The sequence below is a fragment of the Dermacentor silvarum genome, chromosome 3 (genome assembly GCF_013339745.2).
Source record: "Dermacentor silvarum isolate Dsil-2018 chromosome 3, BIME_Dsil_1.4, whole genome shotgun sequence".
Classification (NCBI taxonomy): Eukaryota; Metazoa; Arthropoda; class Arachnida; order Ixodida; family Ixodidae; genus Dermacentor; species Dermacentor silvarum.
This window is the reverse complement of record NC_051156.1, coordinates 73,783,086-73,800,901: the sequence shown is the minus strand read 5'-3', so window position 1 is coordinate 73,800,901 and position 17,816 is coordinate 73,783,086. Positions and strand designations below refer to the sequence as shown.

Sequence of the window (17,816 nt, the reverse complement as noted above, 5' to 3'; positions counted from 1 at the left end):
TAAACAGCATGGTCGATACTGATCCACCCCATGATGTACCAGCAAATCTGCGAAGTACATTCACGATCGCATTGACCTCGTTTTCGAGTGTTTTTATGTGGGGTACCCAGGATAGTTGCCGATCAAGTATTATTCCAAGAAAACGATGCTATTTGACTATCATTAGCGGTTGTCCTTCCATATTAGGAGTGAAATTTTTTAACTGTCTCCGAGTGAAGGGCAATACAGCAGTCTTCGCATGTGAAAATACCATTCCTCTCTCTATCAAAAAGCGGTTAATAATATTTATGCCGTCTTGTAACGCCATCTGAAGTAGTTGAACATTAGTTACAGATGTCCAAATGCACACATCATCTGCATACGGTGAGAATCTTAACTGTGATGGCAGTCTTCTTGCTAAATCAGCCATGACGCAGTTAAAAAGAAAAGGGCTGAGTACACTTCCCTGTGGTACTCCCTGCTTGACAACATGTTCAGCACTCTTTCCTTCACTCGTCTGAACAAATATCTTGCGTCCTGATAAAAATTCAGAAATCCATCGCAATGACCTGCTGGACATTCCGAGTTCTAACATGCTTAGCAGAACATGAACGTGATTAACAGTGTCAAATGCCCTCTTGATGTCTAAGAATACTGCTATCGTCAAGTTGCCACATGCACGTTCATGTTCCACACAGGTTACTATATCCAATATTGCATCCATTGTGCATCTCTGTTTTCTAAAACCTGTTAAGTAGTTGGACAACACATCCGTTTCATTACTCTTTTTTATCAAGCAAACAGCTTTTGCTCAAGAGTTTCTCCAGACCTCCTTGCTTTCATTGGTGAATAATATTTATGTACTTGAATGTTATCGCAGGTTACGTCACATTTTCAGTTAAGGTAACAGACCTGAACAGATAATTACGTGTAAAAATAAGAGAATTGCATACGATGTTTGGAGAAAACGGTTCCGAAAAGATATAGAAGAAAATAAAGTGACTTCATCCAATCTCTCTTTTAGAACCACTGAGCCATGGTGTTGTCATATTTGCACTCCGTAAAATGATAAGTTATATGAGCTCCGAAATGCACTTCGTTCATATTTTTTTCTATTTCAGCGGCTATTCAGCATACTTTCATTGTAAAATAACATTATCAAGCCGCACAGCCATGTTTTATAGCACCGACAGCGTTCAAAAGTGGAATTAGGAATGTAAGTGCTACTACTCAGTTTCATAGCTTGGTATTTCGGCTGAACAATTGTTTCGTTACCTCATTCGACCTAAACTATTGGCAGATGCATCAAGACTATGCTAACTTCGGGTCGAAAACCTAACTATTTCTATTTGGTATGTTTGATGAATCCCATACTACGTTTGCGGAAATGTCAGCTGACACCAGTAGGGCCGAAAGTGTTAATGCAATGTGTATAAGAGAACCGCGGATTTGTTGAACAAGTATTAAAGCCAGGGACTATGGTTATATTTGTTGTAGTTTCGTAGAACACAACACGACATCAACATGATGGTATGACAACGACGGTGGGCCAACGACGAACAATCGACCACTTACATGAAATACCTACTTTCATGACCAGAACATTATCCGTGTTCGTCATGTTTGCTTTGCGTGTCACAATATTTCAAGAAATGTGGCGGAGTTGTAAGGTGCCTAAAGGTGCCGGCTGGTGTCTAATGACTGTCCCAATAAATGAATTCAACGCAATAGCTTCCACTGATGTCTTGTATGCTTGCGAAACAATTGAGCTCTAAATAATTGCACACATTTGCGGCAAAACACTCATCTTCACAGCTATCGCATATATTTTTTTCACTTAGTACAAGTCCATGTACAAATTTTCGCGCGCTGCAATCTTGACGATGCAGCTATTTCGTATGGCTGGCATTGTTCATTGTGTCGTCTCTTTATTATATAACCATCGGTGCGCTAAATGCCAAACAACATACGCACTGCTGGCCACAGCGATACAGGATACCTAGAGAAAATCATTCTATAAAAACTTCGTTTCATTCGCAGAGGCATGCAAGAATAGAATTTTTAACTTATATAGATACACTTATTCGATTGTTGCAGAGAGTGCGCGACGCGTGACGTCTGTTCTACGGTAAAGTGCGTTCTATATATTGCGCGATTCTGATAGATTTCTGACTTGGAAACTATTTTCGCCATACGAAAGAGTAAGTGTTCTTCACGATGGTTTTAATGCGATATAGCATTACTGCTGATAACTTTTTTTCACAATGTGAGGATTTCTGCCATAAGCAACGTTGGCGAATTATGTTGTGATTCATATGGCTATTCTGATAAATTTTCAGACGTCGAATACCGAAAACGTAATCCTACATCACGATATTGAAAGTATATTTCACCATATCATGATTTTGATACTAATATTTCCTATTGCACGTGTCTCTGCATCGCTCCTTCGTTTCTCACTTCATTTTCCTGGAATTAGTGCCGATACGATATGTTTCGTGCTGTTATATCTTTTACTGAATCCTTAGTGAGGGATGCCATAATCAAGGTAGATAGTGGTCTCAGAGTTAAAGTGCAGCTTAGCCCACGTGACCCGCTAGACCAGTCTGGAAATTATCCGAAATGGACGTTTGATCTAATAAGATACGTGCAACTACATATGTCATAATTTAATAAATCCTGATACTCTGACAGCCTATAGTCCTTTAGCCTCACGTTTTAAGAAGCTCCTACTGAAGTAGGTCTGTATGTCAGTAGTGGGCTCCCAACATGGCGCAGCGGTATGAATGCGATCTAACCTCCCACTGTTTGTTTGTGCCTGGCAGCGGCACCAAAGAAGTTGTTTTAAAGCGAAGGTCCTTCTTTCACTATTTCGGCCGTTGTCATTGTCAGCGGTCGGATTTTAACCACCCATACAAAAGATCTGAAGCAAAGGGCGCGTGCACTCGTGCGATCGAGTTCGAAAAAAAAATAACACACAGGCAATCGAAGAACAAGGTATCCAATAATACAGATGCATATAATGACAAAAATATAACGTATTGTGCTTGCAATACATCACACGCCAGAAATGAAGAGGCTGATCGGCTGGCTTCAACTTACACTCATAACGACTGGGCTTTCCCTGAAATTTTGTGCAAGCTTGATGGCGCTCGTTTGCTCATTCGTCGCCACGTACTCAAGCATCATCCAGACCAGCGCGTCGCAAATGGAACGTTCCCGCCCCGTGTTCCCGGTCGAGGTTGGCCTCGTCGCGCTAGAGAGCAACTACTCAAGCTACGGGTTGGCTGTGTGAACGTGCGCCAAGGTTTATACAGACAAGGACGTGTGGCCAGTCCATCGTGTACGTCTTGCGGTGGCTGCGAGACACTTCAACACCTGATATTGGAGTGTCCCGCTTTCAGTGCGCAACGCATGTCACTAGTGAAGGACTATCATCTCCTTGGCCGGCGGTGTACCACACTAGCCGAATGTTTGTACTCCAGTGGCTGTGGGTCTAGACGCAATCAGGCTCATCGCACTCTCCTTAGTTTTCCAGAATCAACGAATTTATGGGCACGTTTGTAACCCGGAAACTATTACGTCTATTTAACATTCTTTACTAGCGTGACCTGCAGTGACGGGCCCTGCTGTGTGTAACCTGTATTTTGTGTTCTACGTTATTCTTTGAGAATTCTCATCTCGCTCTTTCTTTCCTCTTTCCTCCCGTCCTTCCTATTTTCCATTTCCATGTTTCTGTCTCCTCTTTTCTGAAGAGTAGGCAGGCGTTGTGCCCCTTCCGGTGGTAGTTGCGAGCCATGCTCCTCCCTTTCCCTCTCCTGTGTATGTTTTCAAATGAAATAGTAATTTTAATGACAATATTATCAAGAAACTGTGGCTCCAATCCACGCTGTGAAGGCGGTTGGAAAAAGTTGTAAACAACACCCACAACAATTACCCATTGTGAGGTCACTTGAATTCACGCACCTGGCTCTACAAAAAGTGAAACCTGAGACAAGTGAAACGTACTTAACCACAGACTTTATTACTTCACAGCGACATCATATTCACGTTGTTCTTTTGGCGTCCGTACTGAACGAGTTGCTTGACCATAGCGACGTCACTAAGTGATTTCTATGCTGTTGGGTACTTTTCCACTCGGAGTAGCTTACGCAACTGTAATCTTACCGGCAAACACACGCTGGAGAAGTAACGTGCTTCGCATTATTCGTAAACGTCATTAGCCTACATTATACTGTCTGCACTTCACACGAGGGCTTTGAATGACGTCAACCCCTTTAGAAGCAGCTGCAAACCGAATCTTTACCGCAACGTGTCCGAGGTTGTTCCCATTGTTCACACGCGCCTTATCATACATACATCATATGGTTTTGATGCTTGTTTTGTGGTTTTTCTTTTGAAAACGAGTGCTGAGCTGTATGCTGTATGCCTGATTTTAAAGGAGATATGCTTGCACTAGTGGCGCAAGGCTAAAGACACAGCGGAGCTGATCGGTTCCTAGCTGGTCATGGCTATACTTAAGTGTATAAGCATTTCCTCGTGGTCCGTGGCATCGGGGAACGCCTCGCGAAGCACTTGGTGTCCGAGCACACGTAGGGGAAGTGGGGCTAAGGCTATTCACAGTGTATGAGCGGTGCCTAGCAGACGAAACGGCGGTATGACGTCACAGCGCATGTGCAGTACCGTGCAAATGATGGGAGTTTGGCCGAGCCGCCGCCAGAGGCGCATGCTGCAGTCACAGACTAGGGTGCCTCGATGACAGCGCCGCCGTTCAGGGTGGAGACAACCCCGCTGGCGCCGCCATATTGAATCAGACGAGCTCAGACTCCGCTACGCTTGCGTTCATAAATAGTGTTACTCGCGGCGCCCTTCCAAGTGCTTTGCCTTGATGAGGGTTTTTTTATCGGCATCGCATCTGCACATCTTTATAACCAATAGCCGTTAACTCGTCGAAGGTCGAAGACGTAAATGTATGGCGCCGGGAACATGCCCCAAGTTGCCTAATTCAATCACATTTAATATGCCGCGTGTATGTGTGAAATACGCACTATTTTTTTTGCGCTTCGATGCTTGGTATATAAGGTTTCCGACCCCCTGTGTGTGGAAATTTTTCTTTTTCGCTGTTGTATTTTGGTTTACACGTCACGCCTCCTTTACTGTAGCCAGCCACTCGCGCACGGCGGTTGGTTTCCCTTGCGTTGCGCGTGCTCTTCACGTTCGTTGCAATTATTTGACAATATCTACGCGCAATTTTGCTTTCTTTTTGCCCACAAAACTGTGTGCTGACAGGATTAAGCTGGTGTAAAAATAACTGCGATGTGAAAATAAGGTTTAGTTAGTGCTGTAGAGAAAAATGTAACGTAACTTGTCTGTGTCAATCTTGCGTAGTACACACAAGAAACCAAACGAAGCACAAAATACATTTACTTAGTAATGTCTAGTACAGTCAATCATGAAAGAGATATGTACATAAAAATTATATGTACTGTGTGGCGCATGAAGGTTATGTTGAAAGACGAGATAAAAAAAAAATTCGCAAGGTAGGCTCGACACACACAGTTCGGGATAGGGAGAGTTTTTTTTTAACTTATTCATTACATGGGGGGGGGGGGATTTCAAGTGAGTACATCAACCTTATTATACACAATATAAATCGAAAACAAGAATACAAACAAGAAAACGCAACCGCGGGTAATATTAATCAAGATATCCAGCCAGAATACATCAGCTACCATCGAATACGTCGCATCAGCCAAACACATCGATGGCGAGTACAGAACGTTTTATAAATAACCATTAGAACACTGATAAATACATTGAAAAAATAAACAACACTGCATCCATATCGCGTACAAAAACCGTAAACGAAACTAAGACAGTCAAATACAGATTAGCAATGTTATTCACTTCGAAAATATAGTCCATGATGATGTAGGGCTGTTGACTTTAACAGACGGCGCCCATCCTGTAGATTTTCGTTGTACTGGTCCTCTTCAAAGTGTTTCTAAGTACAAGTAAAACAACAATGATTATCGATATGAAAAGTTGCCTTGTAAATACAGAGAACCCATTACAGTGCTTAAAAATAAACTTTCGCAGAAGTAATGTTGTATTACCTCGCTACACACGTTTCGAAGAAATGCACAGGCTGCAACAGACACCATGCCAGAAAGCGCCGAAACAATTTGGTCCCATGATGCCCCTTAACTCTGTATACTACACCTGGGCATACCGTGCACAGGCATTTAAAGACCGTCACAGTACCCACTACGATCGGGAATGAGCACGAATGACCATCGGCTTACGAGCACCACGCTACAAATATATTCGTCTAAAAAATCAGCTATATAACGTAACATCCTGAGATCCGCAAGATATCTGCTGAGAAATCCGATAAAATCACAATGCTTCGCTTGCCACGTACACAGCAGCCGCTCTCCCCAGAAGAAGCACTGCGTTCTTTAGTCCCAAATAACCAGTAGCGAAAAAAGAAACTCAGAAAAAAAAAAGAAACAAGGGACACACACGATGTGTGCCTCCCGTTAAAAAGTAAAATAGGTGGTTTACATGACGATTTGTAGCTAATGTAAGACTATTTCGCGGTGAAGCATTTTCGTCTGTCCCTAAAATAAGGGTACTACTCGCATAGACTGCGCTGATCAAAACGGCAAAAAACCTATGCGACGCGGGCTCGCAAACCATAGGCTACTCAGACAGCATCGGTGCAGTGCTTACTTAGTTCGTGAGCGAACGTAAGTACGTGAGCGAGGATCAGAGAATACTTTCTTATTTAAATGAAAAACACGATGCGATAGTCTAAACTTTCTTGACACTTGCCTCGCAAATGTAGGAGAAATCCGTTGCCTTCCAGTGATACCGCTTTACTTGGGCTTCCCATCTCTTCCTTCGCTCTGGGTCCCGGGGGAATAGTAAACAACGAAGCCCTTTACGCGTCGATCCGGTGCACATGGGAACACAACAGCCCGTCATGTCGACTCGATGCACTTGACAAGCTTGTCATTCATGCGGCTGAACACTGTCCAGCAAGTAGAAGCGTCAGCTAAGCATCCGCGCGCACTGTGTCTCGAACTAAGCACCGGCACCAAGCAATCGCAACCGCTCGCTGTGATTCAAGATGGCGTCGCAGCGAGAAAGCGGCGGCGCGGGGGCGGTCAAAGGATGGCACCACCCTGAACGGCGGCGCTTGCATCGAGGCATCCTATCACAGACACCGCGAGCGTTCGGTGCTAATGCGGGGAAACGGAGAAGTGCGGTTGGCGTCGGCAGCACCTCTGCGCGTTGCCTCGTTGGTACTGCTATAATTTGTTTCTCTCTCCCGAGCATAGCGAGCGACGCGCTCTCTCTCTCATTTTCTCTTTCTCTTTCCCCAGCATACGGCGCAACGCGCCCGCTTTCTCTTGCTCTCATTTTCTCTATCTATTCAATTTTAGCCTGGCGTGTTGTGCTTACGCCAACGACACGAACAATTCCTTGGCTGGTAGAAGTATACAGCTTCGCTGTAAATACAGAGGAGCAAATAGAACAGTTGTTGACATTTGGCTTGAATTCAAAGATGACGTCCGGGGAGTACGCGAGTACAAAGTCGTTACTTAGGCAAACAGTAGGTGGGACATCACTCTGCCTGTAGAAGAATTTTGTCTCGAGAGAAGGTTAGTTACCGCGCAGATCAGCGGCGAAGGAACTTGGCTTCACGCAGTTTAAGCAGCTGTTCTTCTACACCATCCCATACTATTACCCATAGTTTGCGCAGTTTAGTAGATATCGCTTTACTTGACTGTCGAGAGTGCTCTGCGATGATGTCGAATCACCACAAAATATAGCCAGCGCTGTAGTGCACGAGATGCGCCCGTTGCGTGGCACCGAAACAGCGTCTCGGGCATAGTTCTCCTCGCGCCCGCTCTGGCGCCACTGCTCGGGTACAGCCGTTCACGGAGAAGCATTCCTACAGCCGTGTTTGTACGCACCACAGTGACTCTAATCAGGCCGTAAATAACGCGTTCTATAGTTGCACATTACAGGTTGAATATTGCAGTCCTTATTAGAAGGGCTGATTACCCCACATATGTGTGTCTACCCTAGGAGCCAATCTTTTGTAGAGTGAAGCTCAATGCTCTCTTTGAAGCCTGCCCGCTCGACTCACCTGAAATGAAAAGAAGTCTTCTACTACGAATAATCGGGAGTGGATTTACGTGTTTCTTCAATACGACTTCAAGACGATGGATCGTGTTTATTTACAAGATGATGAATGCGAAGGTATCGCTCAGAGAAACAGTCCACGGTGCCGCACCCTATCTAGCCCAGCTTCGTTCTTCTCTTCAACGGAGCTCCCCTCGCACGTTTCAATATTCTCTCTGCGCTGGCAGTGGCACGGCCGCTAGGTAGGTAGGTATTTCAATTTATTGAGGTCCGGAAGAATCTTCACCCCGTTTTCATAGGGACAATATTGCGGGCTGCTCCCACGTTGGAACGGGAAGGCCTCACCGCCGCATGTGGGCCTTCTGGACAGCCCGGAATTGATCAATCCATTCGTGGCTCTTTTTAGATAAAAAAAGGTGTGGCCTGGTGCGTCGCGTCACTGCCTGTGGGCAAGCGCGTCTCGGCTGAGTTGACAGTTGCGGCCGAAAAAAAAAAGTTTCCTGGGCTGCGCGTTCTTTTTTTTTTTTTTGCATGTACGGCGGATATCCGGGAAACACAGTCGGGACCGAAGTCGGAAGCAAGAGCCTAATCTTCGTGTTCTTTTTATAGTAATTCTCAGTAAAGTGTAATGAACATACCAGCGACCTGTCGCTTGGCTCCCCCTTCCTTCCTTTCCCTGACGGCCTTCGGCGAGAAATATTCTTCAGCCACGCTTCCCGACGCTGTAGATCGCACCGAAATTTGTGGTAATTCACACTTCTCGCATTCTCGCGTTCGCGTTTCTACTCGCGTTCGAGTTGCACAACGCGAGAAGAAACGCGGCATCACAACGCTTGAACAAAACCGTCTGCCACACACGCCCACACCAAAGAACCGTACTCAAGCACAAGAAAAATGAGGCAAGCTTCTCACACACACGATCACACACAAAAAGCACTCGAATATGCGCACGAAAAAGCACATCAACACGCATAAATGCTGAGGCAACCACAATGTAGAACGAACCAGCGTCTGCCTTGCGTACCCAAGCAGTGGCGTCCTCACCAAAAACAGCGGCCGCAACTGTCAACTCAGCCGAGACGCGCTCGCCCATAGACGGCGACACGACGCAGCAGGCCGCACCTTTTTTTTTTATCCAGCGGCCGTGGCACAGGATGGATACTGCAACCATTCTTGAAACCAGCTTCCATAAGATTCCCGCCCCGTCAGGTTAGCACACTTGACGCTTTATAATTTCGCGCCTGTTTTATCGATAGCTTCATTATGCACTGTGACCATAGCAGCTTCAGCCCCTTTAGCGATTGAACTATTATCTTCGCGCTGCCTTCTGTTGAAGCACCAGCGCATGTCCGCTATTCTATAAGCAATGAATTCTAACCTGCAATATGCGAAATGCATAGTCATTGTTTACACCATACGTGACGCAATGAAAAAGCACGTTTAAGATGCGGTTCGCTGTGACGTCACCCAGCCTCACCACTCTTGCGCCTTTCCTGCAGTGATGTTCAAAATAAAGACGGCCGTCAGCACTTTTTTGGTGTCTGTCGCGTTTCAATCGGATCAACTTCAAGAATTTTCAATCGTTTTTTCCAAACTAAGGACACTCTTGAAATAATACTAAACAAAACGTTATTCCTATGATTTCCATTAGGATCAGGCCACTGGCTGGCAACACTGGCGGACTCTCATCGCCCAAATACCGCTTCGTCAATCCAGGTGGCTTACACGGATTGAGCATCATGCACATCGGACGTTGTGGTGCGTCTATTATGTTCGAGAGAATAGTGAACATCTTGCTTGCCCTAATGTGGCATATGTGCAATTCTTACCCTGGCCTTACCTCCTTTCTGCAATTCTTACCTCCGCAATTTCGCCACACGCCTCATTTGTCTTCAACGCGTGCTCGCATGCGTGACGAATACCATCCTACTACAAAGCCTCAAAAAGAGCCACTTCACTTCAGGCATATAATCTGAAACCGCGTCAGTTGAAAATATCGAATCCATATTCCCCCCCTGAAACTTGGTTCCATCACCGAATCCCGTATGCCAACGATCATAGGCTCCACACAATGGTGTAGATGATGATGTTTATTGGCATCCCGTTCTAACAGGACGGCGTCTAATACTCCCCTAGACTGCTTGATTTATTCAGGTTTTATTACATCTACAGCTATCTAGCCGGTTGCCTATCTCATGTAGATGTTAACTTTCGTAATTAAAAGCTCTATCACTATACTGTTCCTTCAAATACACTGGCAATGACTGCTGTGTTATGAATGTCTTCGCTGCTTTTCATCCGCCAATATCGTCTTTTGCCTATCTCGACTATTGCCCACCTAATATTTCTATATTCTTTGAATACCGACGCTTCTGGAAGGTGGACATAACCTACGGGTCACGCTCTGTCAATATCTTGACATTCCATTATGTGGTGCCTAGTAGTTTCCACGCTTTTTTTTTTGCAGCACACACATGCCCCATGCTCTGGCACATATTAGTTCCTGTATGTTTTTGTACTCAGGCACCCAGCTCTGGTCTTAAATAGCTAGGAAGTGCCCTTTGCATTATCATACAATGTTTCACTCCTTACGTCTTCCTTTCAATTTTTTCCCATCACCATGGCCTTTTTGTTTCCATGCTTTGTATCTAATTTGCCATCTGTGTTTCTTTCAATTTCTTTTTTATGACTCCTGGTTATCTATTTGCACTTTCAGTTACCCTGCACTTCATTGCCAATTTTCTTGACCTCTTCCATTCCGTGTCCAGGCTATTGAGGTACAGATATTTGTGCACTTTCGCCGGCGATATATTTTTTTCATCTATGTTCCCCAGCCTTTCTTTAAAACTAGTATCTTAACTCCATCTTCGCTCCACTAGTTGTGTAGCGAGAGCACGGCAGCGGCGGTTTCAATCGCTTTGGCAGTACCGGTGCAGCACGGGCACTTTCTGCTGTGGTCAAGCCCCGTAAGGATAAAGCTTTTCGGTCTCGGTGAAGAATGCTAGCTTTGTTAGAAAAAAGTCACCTAGTTTATAAGTGGAATTTGTCTGTAGAAGGCAACCGCTTACTTCTGGTCGTACCTAGGACTTTGCGACAAGAGGTCTTCCGAGTCATGCATTATGACGCGTTATCTGGCCATATGCGTTTTTTCGAGGACCTTGCACCGCACTCACAAACAATTATACTGGCCAAAATGCGTCACGCTACGGCTACATACACCTGCAGTCGTGAGCAACGTCAACGCTACAGGCGTCCCACTACTGCCCCGCCGGAACTTCTCTATCCCATCACGCCTCGGAGTTCTCCGTTAGAGATTGTCGGAGCTGTCTTCTTAGATAAAAAAACGTTTCTAATTTATTTATTTATTCATTCATTCAATTACTGCTATGCTTCTACTAGCATGATGAGAATCGTCTTCAATACAGATGTTTTAAGCACGTTTGCAAAGAAAGCTTTCAGACATTCGAACACTACCACTATCATCACTTGACAAGACGGCGGCTGTGGTGCGCGACATGGCGCACGACCCAATCTATGAACTGCATTCGGACATGACAAGAGAAGCCAATGGAATGTAGTGAAAGAGGAGTGGGGAAACAAAATAATATGTATGATCCTCAAATGAAGAATGGTCACCCGCGGCAGCAGATATTTGGCTGCATTTAGATGGAGGCGAAATGCAAAAACGCCCGTGTGCTTGCGTTGTAGTGCACGTTAAAGAACCCCAGGCGGTCAAAATTAATCCGGAGCCCTCCACTACGGCGTGCCTCATAATCAGAACCGGTTTTGTCACGTAAAACCCCAGAATTGAAATTCTGGGGTTTTACGAGCCAAAACCACGATTTAATTACGAGGCAAGCCGTAGTTGGGGACTGGGGAATAATTTTTAAAACTAGGGGATCTTTAACATGCCCGCACTGCACGGGCCACGCGTGTTGTTGTATTTCGCCCCCATTGAATTGGATTGTTGTTGTATTTCGCCCCGCAGCCTAGATTTCATTCCGTAACTTCGTGCTTAGCAGCGCAACACCATAGAAGCTAAGCCTACGCGGTGGGTACTAAATATTTTTAAAACAACTACAGCACTTGAAGCAAAGTAAGTGTGCGTTTGCTTAATATTAAGGCATCAATCATTGTCACTACTCCGACGCACGTTTAATAATATAGTATTAAACATGCGTAGTATTCATAGAAAATATTATTCTTAGAAAACGCTGATAGATCTTGCACGCCTGCAGGTTCCGAACACATAATGTACAAAATATTTTCTCCATGTGATGAGCCCTAAATACTGACCACGGCAGCATTACTGAACTACATCCTATTTTATACCAAAATAAGAAAATATTTGCTTCGTTTTTTTTTTGTTTTTTAACTGTAGATGCCTTCGTCGACTCCGAGACGGGGCAACAGAGCTTCTCAGGAGCTTCATTAAAGTTCTTTGTCTGCCTGTCTGTTTGTAGATGCAATGGTTAGAAAGTTGAATTGCATTCAACAGATTACTGCATACTGCATTAGGCTAGGTCAAATATTAAAAAAAAACTCTATAAGGTGTTGCAGTTAAATTGTATTTTTCCTTGATACTATGAAATATGCATTCAGAATTTTTCAGATTCGTAACTGCTCGCTCTTTTGTTTTCTTTATTAGTGGAGCTGAAGCTACTGTGCCTTGCCTTGTGTGCGTTCATAGCGTCCCCGCTGTACGGTGAGTCCTCTGTATGTTGACATTCGTGTGTTAGCATGCCAAAAATAGATCCTATGGAAACGTCTTCAGACTGATTTCCGTAAGCAGTGCAGTATTTCAATCCGGGCGGATTGAAAAAAGTTCTGTAAAGTTTGGAACTTTTCTATGTCTTCTGTAACAATTGCGTGTTAACCTAGGTCGTTCTACTTCATTATCGATCCCAGAAAAAAAGAGTACTTAAACATACAGTTTTTTCGACTGAAATGATACTGTTCAAAGACCATCCCCCTGTAGCATCATAACCTGTTACAAAATAACATAACTAAATGCGCTACTCTTTACTTCTTACTTAATAACTTCAAACATAAAGCGTAATCGTGCAATTTTGTTGCACTGCAACGTGGGCTTTTGTCACCACTCCCTAAACCGACACCCTACCTTAGCAATTAAAAATAAACATAACCGCTTCATTTTGAACTCTTTGTAATCTAATTATTAATAAAAGATGTAAAACGGTCCCAAACAATATTGGCGTACGCAAACAGTCCTGTGTACTGTAAGCTTTGTTTCCCATGAAACGTTTCGAGGAGAAGGTTTCAAGTAATGAACGCGGTAATGCGGCAGCGCGAGAGCTTGCTAACCGGGCGCCATTGGAAGAGCTCTCCAACCCAGATGACGCACCGTCAGAGCCACTGAACTACACTGAAACTCTACAACATTACAGAGATAGCAGGAGACACTTCCCCGCCCCACACCAGTCACTTAACCGAGAAGATGCCGTCGTGTGGCCGACAGCTGCAGACCGAATCATTCCCCGATCTCGTTTACCTTGACCTCTTACAGCCCACACAATATCCCTCATACTGTCCCTACTGTGGAGCAAAGCCCACAGTATATCATTGCACTGGGAATGTTCATACAGTCCTGGCTGCTCCCCTATTCCTACACCTTCCTCCTGGGAGATTGCGCTTACCCGATTAGACCTGCAAGAGCAGCGACGCTGATCCAGCGGGCACGCGGGGTGGCGCGAGCCCATGGGGCCCTGAATTGAGGGCTTCACCCTACCAGGAAGTCGCCCCACCACATTAACAATGACCGTTTTCTCTCTCTCTCTCAAGTAATGTGGTTTATATATTGCATGGTTAGTGAATTGAAGTATTTGATCGTTCCAGGGTTGGTAATTTCTAATATTGAGACGAAGACATTTGTATTCCTCGACGCGAGAAAATATGTTTCCATCCATTGTGGAATCAAATAATGTGACTCACGCTCTGTTTGTTGCAGACAAGATAACACTTTTGCTACCGTTCACCGACATTTGCCATGTCTTGTACCACTCAAATAATTCACGAAGTTATCTGTTAAGGTGGACTGATTGTCAGATCAGTCATTAACAGAATAATACACAGTCGCCCGGGTATACTCTAATTTTATCATTACTTCCGTAAACAATGTCATTTAGGTATAGTAAGAATAACAATGGGCCCAACACGGATCCTCGGGGTACATCGGACAACTGGAGGCAGACCTAAAGGGGCTTGCTTTAAATGGCATATTGATATTTACATGTTACTCATCGCTGAATCCAAGTGGAAGTCATACTTCTATTTTATGTGTAATAGTTTATCAAGTACTTTTGGGTATGACAGCTTATCCAACGGCTTGGGAAAATCCGTGAAGATAGTGTCAACTTGACTAGGATTAGATAGAGCTAAAGCGAACTCGTCAATTACCTGAAGTAGCTGTATAGCAGTAGAGAAACACCCCCTGAAACCATGGTGCGGTGGTGATTGAAATGTGTTAGTATCCAATTATTCAGTAACATGGCGCTATATTATGCGTTCGAGTACTTTGTCACATGTGCAGGCCAGAGCTGTGGGCTGTTAGGGACGGGCCAATGACTCGCAACTGTCAAGTTCATCGAATTCAACCACTCGCTGGTGCACTACAATTATGGTGTGGAGGGGCGCATCGGCCATGCTACAGGATCCGTCAAACAGGTTGGCAATCCCACCCTCGTATGCCGCCCATGGAGCTTTTTTCTCTCACTGCGTGACGCCTCCCGAAATAGCAATTAGAAGCTGCTACAGTTCGAGGTCGTTGACCGTCGTCACGGGAAAAACTGTCTCGCAGCACTGGGATGTCTTTCAAGGATGACTCGCCCCCATTGGCCGAACATGACACCTGCACGGGCTTGACGATTGGACGAAAATGACGACACCTGCACGGGCTGAAGGGGTTATAAGCCGGAAAAAGATTGAGGAGAGAAAGACCTTCTTGCAGCCGCCGCGCGCGATTAGCTGGGGGCCGCAACAATAACTCTTTTACTGTTATTTTGCTTATTCTGTTCCTGGACATAATTTAAATAAACCTTCATTTCGCTAAGTCCTCCTCAAGGTTGGCCAACTCCCGTACTCAACGGCAAAATCAAATAGGGCCTAAAGTTAGACATCTTATGTTCGTCACTTTGTCTAAGTAGACGCGTTACTGTCGACACTTTTCAGTCATCAGGCAAAAGACTACTAGCAAATGACTCCTTTAAAATTATCACGAGAAATATTGCACACTATTCCGAGCAGCGCTTTAAAAATACGTTACGTATTTCATCCGGACACGCCCATTTCATGTCGCACAATCTTACAAGTAAATGAAGTATACAGATTCCGATACATCCAAGTTTTCAATTTGAGGCGGATCTTTAAAACTGACATAAAGAGGGTAAGTTTCCATTATTGGCTGTAAACACTGATTTAAAATGGTTAAATGCATTGGCTATAACACTAGCATCGGAAGCAGAAATGTTGTTTGGGGTAATGTGTGAATGTTAAATGGCGCGGCTTTTATAAATCTCAATAAATTTCCTGGATACTCTTTAATTATTCTGCTAAACCGGACATTGTAAAACTTGAATTTTTCCTCTCGCACCTTATTTTTAGTTTCCTGACGCATACTTGTAATATGTTTACAAATTTTTGTGTTATGGCGGCCTTTCTTGCAGCGAAGCTGTTTCTGGCCAGAGTTCCGTGCATTTTTGTTCTGCGTGTGCAAAAACTGAGATCCCGCGTGAACGCGTTCCTGCCACTTCTCGCGCGTTCGTCGTCGTCTTCTTCCACATCTGGCTCGTCGGCGCCCCACGGATATGCTATCAATATAGACATCAAAAAATAGATTAGTTATTAATAGAAACCATTTTCAATATCAATAAACTCCCAGGTAGATAATTAACGTTTCTCAAAATTTGCGGCTTTACGACCCGCGTCGGCCATGTCTACGTTCGCACCGCCCTCTCTTTGTCGGCCTTCCAAGCACATGCCTATCTAGTTTCCTTCAGTGATTTATACACACCCCCAACTGCCTCCTACCCCCCCCCCCACTCCGGAGAATCCCGTCATCCCCCCAAAAATTAATCGAGACCAAAGCCCCCCCCCCCTCTTGCAGAAGGCATTCATCCTGACATAGTAGTTTCTTTGGATATTGCATGTACCGGATTGTAGCGGACATGATACGCATATATAATTTTTGTTTATACTTGGTATATTTCAATTGTGTTCTTCTAGGTATATGGCTCGACCGTGTCTATTACGCTTGTTTTTTTCTTGTTTTTTTTTCTCGTGCAAAATGATGCTGTACTTAGTCTTGAAAGCGTCTGCACTTTGTTCTATCAAGGCTTGTAGATTAATAACTTTCTTCACATTGCTCTGCATAGAAAAAAAAAGAATAAACTTTGTGCAATCAAACGAAAAGTCTAAACGCTGTCCGTTGTGTTCTTGCAATTTTCAAGCGTGCTGACAGAATACCCCGTGTGTTTAAATATGGTATTAAATTTATAATCCCGCAATACGAGGCATGCATTTCGGCCTTCTATACAGCGTTCGTTCGTGCTCGTCTGTCTGTGCGCGCCCATCTGCACCTTCGCTCTAGTATTTTTTGCGCAACAACATCAGCTCCACATGCACCGACAAGGACAAACTCCACTGTAACGTACATACATGCATACCTACATACGCTTGCCGAAAGGGTTAATTAGTGTTCTTCTACCATTTAGCAGCTTTTCCATCGCCATTTGTTGAAAAAGAAGCGCTCAGCCTTAATTAAGTAAAACGTGGTAAAGAGTGGAAGCCCCTTGAACATCTCCCCACTCCCTCTCCTGCCTTTCGCTCAAAAAATATTAAACCAATAACTATCGTATCCCCCCCCCCCCCACGTACTGGTAACACTTCCCCAAAATGGAAATTCTAGATAAGCCCCTGGATTCCTTTCCTTCCACTAAGCCATGGTGGCGGTGCCGTCAAAACGTCACGCGTGTCTAGTTTCCTGCGGCTCCTCGGGGCGGCAGTCCTGTCGCTCACGCGAATGTATATAAAAAAAGAAAAACAGAAGGACAAGTTGCCGTTCTACATTTTGTATTTCACTTCTCTTCAATCGTTGGAATGGGGTGGCCGCGTATAGTCCGGATTCCCGAGGAGCAACGCGCCTATGTTTTAAACAGCGTCGCTGGTCATCCACCTTCACAGAGTGGAATGGGTCATTATTTGTAACAGTTTTTTCATACGTTTGACTCTTCTATTTAGGTGAATCATATTCCGCGTGATCTAAGGGTGGGACGAGTTAGCAGCTTTTTTTTACTTCTAAGGGATACAAAGAGCGACATATAAGCAAGGACTGCATCCCTAAACATTAAAAACAGAGATTCACCATACAGGTACCGACACAGCAAAATAAGTTGTCGTAAGAACATTCTAGTTTATCCATTGTGTAAACATCATCAGCTCTTGAGAAGTCACGGAAATGTGCAATCTTAACATGTTTTTTTCACCTTTACACAAGAAAACTGCACAAGGACTGTTCAGTCATCAGATGGTCCATCAAATACATGGAACTCAGTGGCACATAGAATGTTACTTCACGCAAAAAAAAACAAGAATAGCTTCAACTTCATGATGTACACGATACACAAGAACACCATGTGTATTCATTAAGTAGTTGCCTCAGGTGA

General features: G+C 44.4%; 1 long non-coding RNA gene across 1 annotated transcript in view; it reads left to right on the top strand.

Annotated features, from left to right (window-relative positions):
* Positions 1–1,996: 1,996 nt before the first annotated feature.
* The window catches only part of LOC119443863 (uncharacterized), a 43,540-nt gene continuing 27,720 nt past the window's right edge, over positions 1,997–17,816 (top strand). Inside the window, exons 1-2 of the long non-coding RNA XR_005190326.2 lie at positions 1,997–2,180; positions 12,785–12,841. This is a non-coding gene — a long non-coding RNA (uncharacterized LOC119443863). The remainder of the gene's footprint in view (positions 2,181–12,784; positions 12,842–17,816) is intronic.